Source organism: Rutidosis leptorrhynchoides, chromosome 7 (assembly GCF_046630445.1).
Source record: "Rutidosis leptorrhynchoides isolate AG116_Rl617_1_P2 chromosome 7, CSIRO_AGI_Rlap_v1, whole genome shotgun sequence".
In the NCBI taxonomy this organism is placed as follows: Eukaryota; Viridiplantae; Streptophyta; class Magnoliopsida; order Asterales; family Asteraceae; genus Rutidosis; species Rutidosis leptorrhynchoides.
This window is the reverse complement of record NC_092339.1, coordinates 198,815,770-198,826,752: the sequence shown is the minus strand read 5'-3', so window position 1 is coordinate 198,826,752 and position 10,983 is coordinate 198,815,770.

The following is a 10,983-nucleotide window of genomic DNA, read 5'->3' as shown; positions in this document are numbered from 1 at the left end:
ATAAGGTTGCTAATAATATTATTAATTCTAAAAATAATGATTATTAAAGATAAAGGTAATAATATTTAATGATATTACATGTAACAATTAATATATATCAAATTGCTTGTGTCAAATTCCATATCTATTTCTTTTAATATAATAATATTAATTATATATATATGTCATTTATATATATACAGATTCATTCTAATAATAGTTTAGTTATTTTGCATATTACCTTATATGATTAAATTGTATCTTATTACTTTAAATTTGTATAAAATTATATATATATATATATATATATATATATATATATATATATATACATATATATATATACATATATATATATATATATATATATATATATATATATATATATATATATATATATATATATATATATATATATATATATATATATATATATTTTATCATACCCCGTCCTAATCCATCTGGACGAAGTCAGCAACATCTGGTCCCATTGCGATGATCGACTCCAAATAATGTCTTTAAAATGAGCAAATTCACAGCGGAAGGTTTCTTTCATACCTGAGAATAAACATGCTTTCAGGTGTCAACCAAAAGGTTAGTGAGTTCATAGGTTTATCTTAAAACAATAAAATTCATCATTTTGATAGACCACAAGATTTAAATGCTGCATGGTACAAATGGGCCCGAATCCTATACCCACCTGTAATGTACATGCGATATCTTTTAAATACAGTACACTTTTCTTGTGTACGAAATCATCTTTCATAAATCTTATTAACCGTATACACATCTTGTGCACAAAAATAACATACACATAACCTGTGTATAAAAATCATTCTCTCGATACATAACATTCACTTTTCATTACTTTCATAGCTTGGCTTGGTAACCGACCTTAACATATAATGCGCATAATAATACCCCCAAAACAGAACATCTCGTCTATATAATAATCATATAAACTTCGAAGTACTAAACACCACGCCCACTAGCCCTTCCGTCTAGTGAACATTCTGGGTGGGGGTGTTAAACCCGGTAGCTACCTTTAGGATTCGCGTCAATTAGGCGTGCACTAATTCTCAAAATTAGTGATGTTCCCTAATTCTTAGGTTACCAAGCAATAATAATCAGGGGAAAAATATTCATATCAATTGTGGCAATTATCATGTCCACATAATTCAATAATAATCCACAGAACTTCTGTCTGCATAATAATTCATTCAAGGAATGTTTTGCTTGTGTCTATCTCGTCAAACATTTATAAAAGCATTTCATGTATTCACAGTTCAAAAGTATATTTCAAAAGCATTTAATAAAGCAGTTGTAAAAGCAGCGCATGTATTCTCAGTCTCAAAAATGTAAAGAGTAAAAGGGAGCAAATGAACTCACCTAATGTATTTTGTAGTAAAAATACATATGACTATATTGAACAATGCAGGGTTGGCCTCGAATTCACGAACCTATATCATTTGTATATATATTAATATACATAATTGTATCGATCAATTTATATATTTTTTATTATTTTAGTAAAGTATATGTTTCATTAATAACTTAATTAACTATTTTTATTCTATATACTTTAGATACATAATTAGTATTTATTATAAAAATGTTACTATAGTTATGTCATATGTATTTAAATATATTTTTATATAACAAATATTTATTTGGTACAATAATATTAATAATAATAAATAAAAGATGTATGTGATTAATAATAATAATACTAATGATGATAATAATAATAATAATATAAATGTTCATTTTAAAAATGATAATTTTTATAAAGATAATAACTTTACTAAAAATGTTAGGTTTTATTAAAAATATAGTTTTAATAGAAATGATAACTTTGGTAATTGTAATTATAATGATACTATTAATAGAAATGATTATAATAATAATTGTAATAATAATAATAATAATAATAATAATAATAATAATAATAATAATAATAATAATAATAATAATAATAATAATAATAATAATGATACTTTTAATTATATGATACTTTTGATGATACTTTAAATGAAAATTTTAATTATAATGGTAACTTTAATAATAATGTTACTTTTAGTAATAATAATAATAATCTTTAATGATAATGATAATTAGAAATAAAATTACTACCTCAATGGAATAGCTTAAAAAAATAAACGCCATTGCCCGGGCTCGAACCCGCGACCTCTCGCTCAACGACAACACCCTTAACCATCTATCTGTCTGTTGCTTTTTTGATTTAAGTCGCGTTTCAACTTAATTAACAAATACCGAACGGTTTATCTTCTTCCTAAAATCATCACTATCATCGTAACTATATTATTATCACAGCATCATCGTTGATCATTATAATATCGATTACTATCATTATCATAACACATACACCATCATCATCATTATTTTGTTTATCATCACCACATCAATAATCCATGGCATCACCATCATACGGTATCATTCCATTACCATATCATCTTCACCATCATTTATTATCATAATCTTCCTCATTATTATGACCACCTCCTTCAATATCAATAAAATAGAAAAAATGCATCGAGTATCATCAACTACTGCCCTCGTTTTGGCCTAAAAGAAAATCGGTTATTGGGTCACAGCCCAATATGTAAAAACAGATGACGGCCCAAAGTGAAAATAGTTGATCGATGGCCCAAAGTAAAAACAATTACTCCGTAACATTATACCTGTCTTTGAGTGGGGTTATTTGGTTTATAATTTGTCGGCCACCAGGGAAACTAAACGCGTATTAGCTATAAATATTTCTTATCATCTTTTTCTATCACCGTCAAACAATCAAAGGGTCTTTGGGTTCGTGACTTTCAACAGAAGAAGAGAGAAATAAAGTGCAATTGGTAGCAGCCACTTACGATAAAAAAATATTGAGTGGTAGTTTCACAGCTGCAGTAGTCTTCTGTTTTGGTTGATACATAGTAGCCTGATTCTTCTGTTTTGGCTGGTTGTTTAAATAGAGAAAGAAGAATGTGATTGTGATAGTTAAAACAGAAGCTACAGTAGTTCTCGACAGGAATTAGAATCAGTCAGGGGTAGGAGGTGATGGATGATGTTGGGTTGTTATCAAAATCAAATGATCGAACATGGTGTTTCATGAGGGTGGTTCTGGGTTTATAAAGATGATGGTGATGAAAAGGTGGTGGGTTTAATGGTATGATGAAGTTGATGTGTTGGTCGAATCAAATAACAAGAATTAAGTGGGTCTGTGAATGTTGGAACAAAACAAACATGAGCATAAAGGAATTAAGGCGTCTGAATAATAGAAAACAGAAGCTGAAGCACAAAGGAAAAGCAAATATGGAAAGGTTTGCAGTTTTGGTGATCGATTAAGGGAGAAAATACTCGATTTAAATTACTTCTCTGGACCCATTTTTTCCCAGCGATTGTGACGTATCACTTTACAGCTTGATTGATAGTTTGTCGACATTGATTCACGAGAAATAATGATAACTTGACAGCTCAAAGGAAAGTTTAACAGATTTTGTTTATTTACTTGTTTTTATATTGATTATTTAATAATTAATAAATATAATGAAAAAGGCTTCACATTAGTTGAACATTCAGCTAGATATAACAATATTTTGAGTATAGTCATTATCAAAAGTTAGACATCACATGATGAGGATACAATCTTAGTACCAAAAGTCAAAAGGAAACAATCGTTTAAATGTCGAACAAATACCAAAGGAAACAACAAGTTGCAGCGTGCTTCATGGTTTTGGTGATTTTAATGAAAATGGTGATTGTGTTCTGTTTGAGAAAGATAGAACTCAAGCATAAAAATCGAAATGGTTTCGGTTAAACTTTGTTCAAGAAGGCGATGGTTGTTGTGGTAATAGAGAGGAGAGAAAGGTAGTTTTGATGACTGCAATACATCAAATAATGGTAATGGTGTTTGAATCATAACAAAGATAGATAGAGATAGAATATATTTAATATATATAATATTATATTCGCATTCATAATTCATGAAAGAAAAGATCGCGCATGTGAATGATTTATCCCACTTTCATAATTGGTTAAACATTGAATTTGATCAATTTGTTATTTAGTGAAAGTGGAGGTTGATCATTGAGATCACAAGCAGGAGAAAAACAAAAATTGAAAAAAAAAGATACGAAATAAAGGAGTCTTGTTTGCATCAGATTATATAATATACTAATTATATATATTAATAATAATATTAATAATAATAATAATTATATTAATAATAATGATAATAATGATAATATTAATACATAAAAATAATGATGTTAATAATTATAAAATTTATAATAATAGTAGTAAGGTTAATGATAGTAATAATGATATCATAATAACAATTTTATTATAACTATACAATTATCTTATATTTATAATTTCCTAATCGTCTTGTTTAGCATTTTCTTTTATCATCTTTTATATCATATTTTATATAACATTTATTGATTACTTAATATTTATATATTACAATATATTAATAATTATGAATAGTAATTATATATATATATATATATATATATATATATATATATATATATATATATTTATATTTAAATATATATGTATCTTTTTACAAATAGTGGTTCTTGAATCGTCGTAAACAGTCGAAGGTCAAATGCATATATGAAAACAGTTCAAAATTTTTGAGACTCAATATTACAGAGTTTGCTTATTGTATTGGAATCATAGTAAGATTAAGTTTAAATTTGGTCGGAAATTTCCGGGTCATCACATATATATATATATATATATATATATATATATATATATATATATATATATATATATATATATATATATATATATATATATATATATATATATATATATATATATATATATATATATTCATAATAATTGTTCTTGAATCGTCGAGAATGGTAAAAGGTCAAATGTATCAATGTAAACAGTTCCAAAATTTTTAAGACTCAATATTACAGACTTTGCTTATCGTGTCGGAAACATATAAAGATTAAGTTTAAATTTGGTCGAAAATTCTCGGGTCGTCACAGTACCTACCCGTTAAAGAAATTTCGTTCTGAAATTTGAGTGTGGTCGTCATGGCTAACAATAAAAATGTTTTCATGACGAGTATGAGTCGATAAATAGAGTTTTATCTTCGTTGAGTAATATGGATAAATAACTCGATTATTCGAAAAGTACGAATGAAGCTATCACAGAATAGTGTATTGAGAAAAATAAGATTCGTCTTGACTTTTGTCGTAGTCATGGTTGAATTCCGGAATTCAAGGGATTTAATAGAAAATCTTTGAAATCTATAAGATTTGATTCTTCAGCGAATAAGGAAATTAAGATCTCTATAATTAAATACGTTGATCTGCGTCGATTACTCTGTCTGATATCTCCATTATAAATTAACCTCTTCCGTTCCATTATTCTCACAATTCCTATACTTTCTTTTTTTTTAGTTTATACATCCAAAGATTGTGAAAATGCTTAATTCAGTTCTAATCCTTGATATTTTCCTAGTTATCATTTTTGTCATCCTTCTTTTCAATCTTCCACCAGAAAAATCTGTTTAGTTTTACTATTACCTTGAGGTGATACCATTCTTATTTCTACCGCGTCTTTATATTGCTATTCGTATTAACATCCACGGTTTGTAACCTCCGTGTTTGTAGTGACCCCTCCTAATCCACCTGGACGAAGTCTTCATCAGATGGTCCCATTGCGAGGTTCTGACATCTATATTCCATGAACGACTCCATGTAATCTTTAGAATGAGCAAATGCACAGCGGAAGATTTCTTTCATACCTGAGAATAAACATGCTTTCAAGTGTCAACCAAAAGGTTGGTGAGTTCATAGGTTTATCATAAAATAATAAAATTCAACATTTTGATAGACCACAAGATTTAAATCCTGCATGGTACAAATGGGCCCGAATCCTATACCCACCTGTAATGTGCAAGAGATATCTTTTAAATACAGTACACATTTCTCGTGTACGAAATCCATTTTTCATAAATCTTAGTAACCGTACACATAACTCGTACACAAAAACTAATACACATAACCTGTGTATAAAAATCATTCTCTCGATACATAACATTCATATCAATTGGTGGCAATTATCATGTCCACATAATTCAATGGTGGCAATTATCATGTCCACATAATTCAACGGTGGCAATTATCATATCCACATAATTCAATAATAATCTGCAGAACTTCTGTCTGCATAATAATTTATTCGAGGAATGTTTTGCTTGTGTCTATCTCGTTAAACATTTATAAAAGCATTTCATATATTCGCAGTTCAAAACATATTTCAAAAGCATTTAATAAAGCAGTTATAAAAACAGCGCATGTATTCTCAGTCCCAAAAATGTAAAGAGTAAAAGGGAATCAAATGAACTCACAATACGATTTTTTTGTAGTAAAAATATGCATACGGTGGAACTGAACAATGCAAGGTTGACCTTGGATTCACGAACCTATATCATGTATATATATTAACACATTATAAATTAACTAAGTTTATATATGTTTTATTATGTATTAAGATTAATATTATTATTATATATAATTTTATTAATACTTATAAGATGTTATGATACTTATTTGATATTTAATTAATGTTACCTCAATAATATTAGTTAAAACAATATTTTATGTAATCTTAGTATGCTTCATATATTTTTATATAAATCTTTCGTTTGCAAAATTAATAATTTGAAGTAATACTAGCTTAAGGATAATGATAATACTGATAGTAATAATAGTAATAATAAAAATGTTAATTTTAAAAATGATAGTTTTAATAAGGATAACAACTTTAATATTAATGTTATATGTTAGTTTTAATAATAAAAATGATACACTAATAACAAAACTAATAAAATAGTAATAATAATTATAATTATAATGTTAATAATAATAATGATATTAATAATTCTCGTGATAATAATTAGTTTAATGATATTAATATTAATAATAATAATAATAATAATAATAATAATAATAATAATAATAATAATAATAATAATAATAATAATAATAATAATAATAATAATAATAATAATACTTTTACTAATAATAATACCAATAATGAAAATAATAATAAAAAAAAGTTACTACCTTAATAGTATAAGCTCCAAAAAAATAAAAGTGTCTCTGCCAGGACTCGAACCCGCGACCTCCCGCTAACCCGATAACATCCTAAACCGTTTGCTCTATCACACTTTTCTGTTTTAATTACCAACATAAATTTATATATTCGTATTATGTTTTCCTCTTTTTAAATCTCATCATCATCTATATCCTAACCATTAATCATCATCTTAATATCCATTCATCATCATTGACTTCATCATGATCTTTCATTACATCATGATCATAATTATACGGATCATTGAATCATCCTCGTTGTTCACCTTATAAAACACAAAGGATTTGATACAAGCCCACTTATTATAGCCCAATACTTGATAGGCCCAAGAGACTATTAATGGGGTTGATCGACTTTTAACAGGAAAAAAAATGCTCGTGATCTATTTAGAATCCAATGAGGTTGTCTCCCAGTCCCTCCACTTCCTTTTATTTCGAGTATTTTATCCACCACTCAAACAATTTAATTCACTTTCATCATAATTCTTTACTTCATTAATATACATCATCGTTAGTTCATAACAACCACAGGAACAATGGTTAACGGATGTTGATGGTCCTTTGTTCGACTAAATAGAAAGAGGAAGCATAATAGCAGCTATAGTGGCTGAGTTCTAAATAGAAATATAAACATGATAGCAGCAAAAATAGTTTACAAGATGGTGATGGTGTTGGGTGTTGAGGTGGTGTTGTGGTTCGAGGTGATGATGGTTCTCGGACAGACCAACAACAGAAATAGTAAATGGTTCGATACTAGTGGGTTTGGTTAAAACCAGGATAGCAGCACTCATACTCAAAACAATAGCAGGAAAAAATAAAATAGATGCAGAGGGTTCGATAGGAGTATTTAATAGAGGTGGCTGTTTACGATGAAGGTGTTGTCATGAGAATTAAAATAGATAAAAGGTGAATGGTGGTGCTCACGATTAAAGAGAGTGGGGTGACGGGTGGCTATGATGGCGGTTTGTATATGGTGATGGTTGTAAGGTGTCTTGAGATGGTGTGGGTGAGCCGTAGATGAATGGATGGAATTGATGGTGATAAGCATGGAAATATTTTAAAGAGTGTTCGTTGTTTATCACAAGGAATATATCCAACAGATATTGTTTGGATGTTTATTTTGATGAACCAACAATATTATTGATCGTTGAAGTAACCAGAACACAAATAGTCGTAGTTGATGTTGATCTTGGATCGTGACCGATGTACAAACAGAAAATTAGAAGAAGAATAATAATAGTGAACATGAAGGGTTATAACAGTCCAAGGTGTTTGTGATGATGGCCGAGGTGGTTTCATTTTGGTGATTGTTGATCAAAAGGGAAAAAAGAAAGAATATCGATGGTGGTCTCAGTATTGGTTCTTGAAATATTCTATCTGAGATCCTTGGGTTGTTTCTGTGCATTTCTTCTTTATTCTTCAAATAGAAGTGGTTGAATATAAAATGTGCGAATGATTGAGTGATACAGCAATAAGAATTGATATGAGTTGTTTGTATTGCAATTTTTATTGGAACGTGTAACATGTAGCGCCCCGTCCTAATCCATCCGGACGAAGTCCACATTGATTATAAACGATTCACAATAGTGGGTTACATAGCGAGGTACTTGACCTCTATATGATATATTTTACAAACATTTCATTCGTTTTTAAAAGACAAACTCGCTTTACATCAAAAATTGACGGCGTGCATATCATTTCATAATATATCCAACTATAATTGACTTCGTAATAATCTTGATGAACTCGATGACTCGAATGCAACGTCTTTTGAAATATGTCATGAATGACTCCAAGTAATATCTTTAAAATGATCAAATGCACAACGGAAGATTTCTTTCATACCTGAGAATAAATATGCTTTAAAGTGTCAACTAAAAGGTTGGCGAGTTCATTAGTTTAACATAAATAATCATTTCCATCATTTTAATAGACCACAAGATTTCATGTTTCAATATACATCCCATACATAGAGATAAAATTCATTCATATGGTGAACACCTGGTAACCGACATTAACAAGATGCATATATAAGAATATCCCCATCATTCCGGGACACCCTTCGGATATGATATAAATTTCGAAGTACTAAAGCATCCGGTACTTTGGATGGGGTTTGTTAAGCCTAATAGATCTTTCTTTAGGATTCGCGTCAATTAGGGTGTCTGTTCCCTAATTCTTAGATTACCAGACTTAATGAAAAGGGGCATATTCGATTTCGATAATTCAACCATAGAATGTAGTTTCACGTACTTGTGTCTATTTTGTAAATCATTTATAAAACCTGCATGTATTCTCAGCCCAAAAATATAAAGGGTAAAAAGGTAAATGAAACTCACCATACTGTATTTTGTAGTAAAAATACATATAACGACATTGAACAAGTATAGGGTTGGCCTCGGATTCACGAACCTATATCATTTGTTTATTTATTAATACACATAATCGTAATCGAACAATATATATATATATATATATATATATATATATATATATATATATATATATATATATATATATATATATATATATATATATATATACTTCTTTTGTTTGTTTAAAATAGTAGTTATATTAATACTAAAATATTATTAGTAGTGATTAAAATAATGATAATGATAATACTAGTGTTAATAGTAATAATAATAATAATAATGTTAATGATTTTATTATTAATATTATTAATGGTAGTTTTGAATAATAAAACTTATAATAATGATATTAACAGTAATTTTTAATAAAAATGAAAAGTTTAATAATATTGATAATGAAATTAATAATTTTGATACTAATACTAATATTTACGAAGATATTTTGTATTCGAATCATAATAATACTAACAATACTAATCCTAATCATAATAATGATAATAACACTAAAAGGGTAAGGTTAATAATATTATTAATAAATTCAATAATACTAACGATAATGTTAATATTAATATTACTTAATAATAATACTAGTAATGATAATGATAATATCATAAGTTTCATTAATAATGATAATAATCTTATAGTTAATAATAACTGACATAATAGTAGTAATTAATACTAATAATTATAATTAATGATAATAATAACAATAATGATAATGATAATAATAATAATTATTATAATTCTAATAATAAGACATTAATAATAATATTCAGAATAATAATAATGATAATAATAATAATAATAATAATAATTATGAAAAATTGAAAGTATTAAAGTGTATACCCTTCTTTTTAAGCTTTTTCTAAAAAAATATCCCACGCCTGGACTCGAACCCCCAACCTCTCGAACACCCGAACACCCTCTAAACCACGGATCCAATTCTGCTTTTCTGGATTTTAACCCTCCGAATTATATTATAACAGTTTTAAACTGGTTCCTCTTATTCATCTTCTTCATTCGGTCAGAGCAACACAATCACCACAATACATCATTGAAATGATCCTAGGACTTTTATACGAAACAGAATCAATCCATATAAAGTATTTTATTAACTGAAAACGAATCGAAGAAATAAAATAGCATAAAAACTGCTACTGCAGTTCGTGGTAAAAAAAAATTTAAAATTTGATTTTTGATTTTTAGAACGATTTAGATAATACTCATAACATAAATTGTGTTTCAAAAGATTCATAAAAACTTTCTCAATCATCAAATTCAACAGAAATGATCTATAAAACTTTAATTTGATCGTATCATAAAGGTTGACTTTTTCAAACTCAAACTTTAACTCACAAATTCGAATCCGTTTTAAAGAATTGGGACTTAGGGTTTTGCAGAAAGATTTCTTGGAGGATTCCTATCAAGACTGCATCTATGAATTTTGAAATTTCATTTGTATTTAAGCTTTTGATTTTTGGATGTTTGAA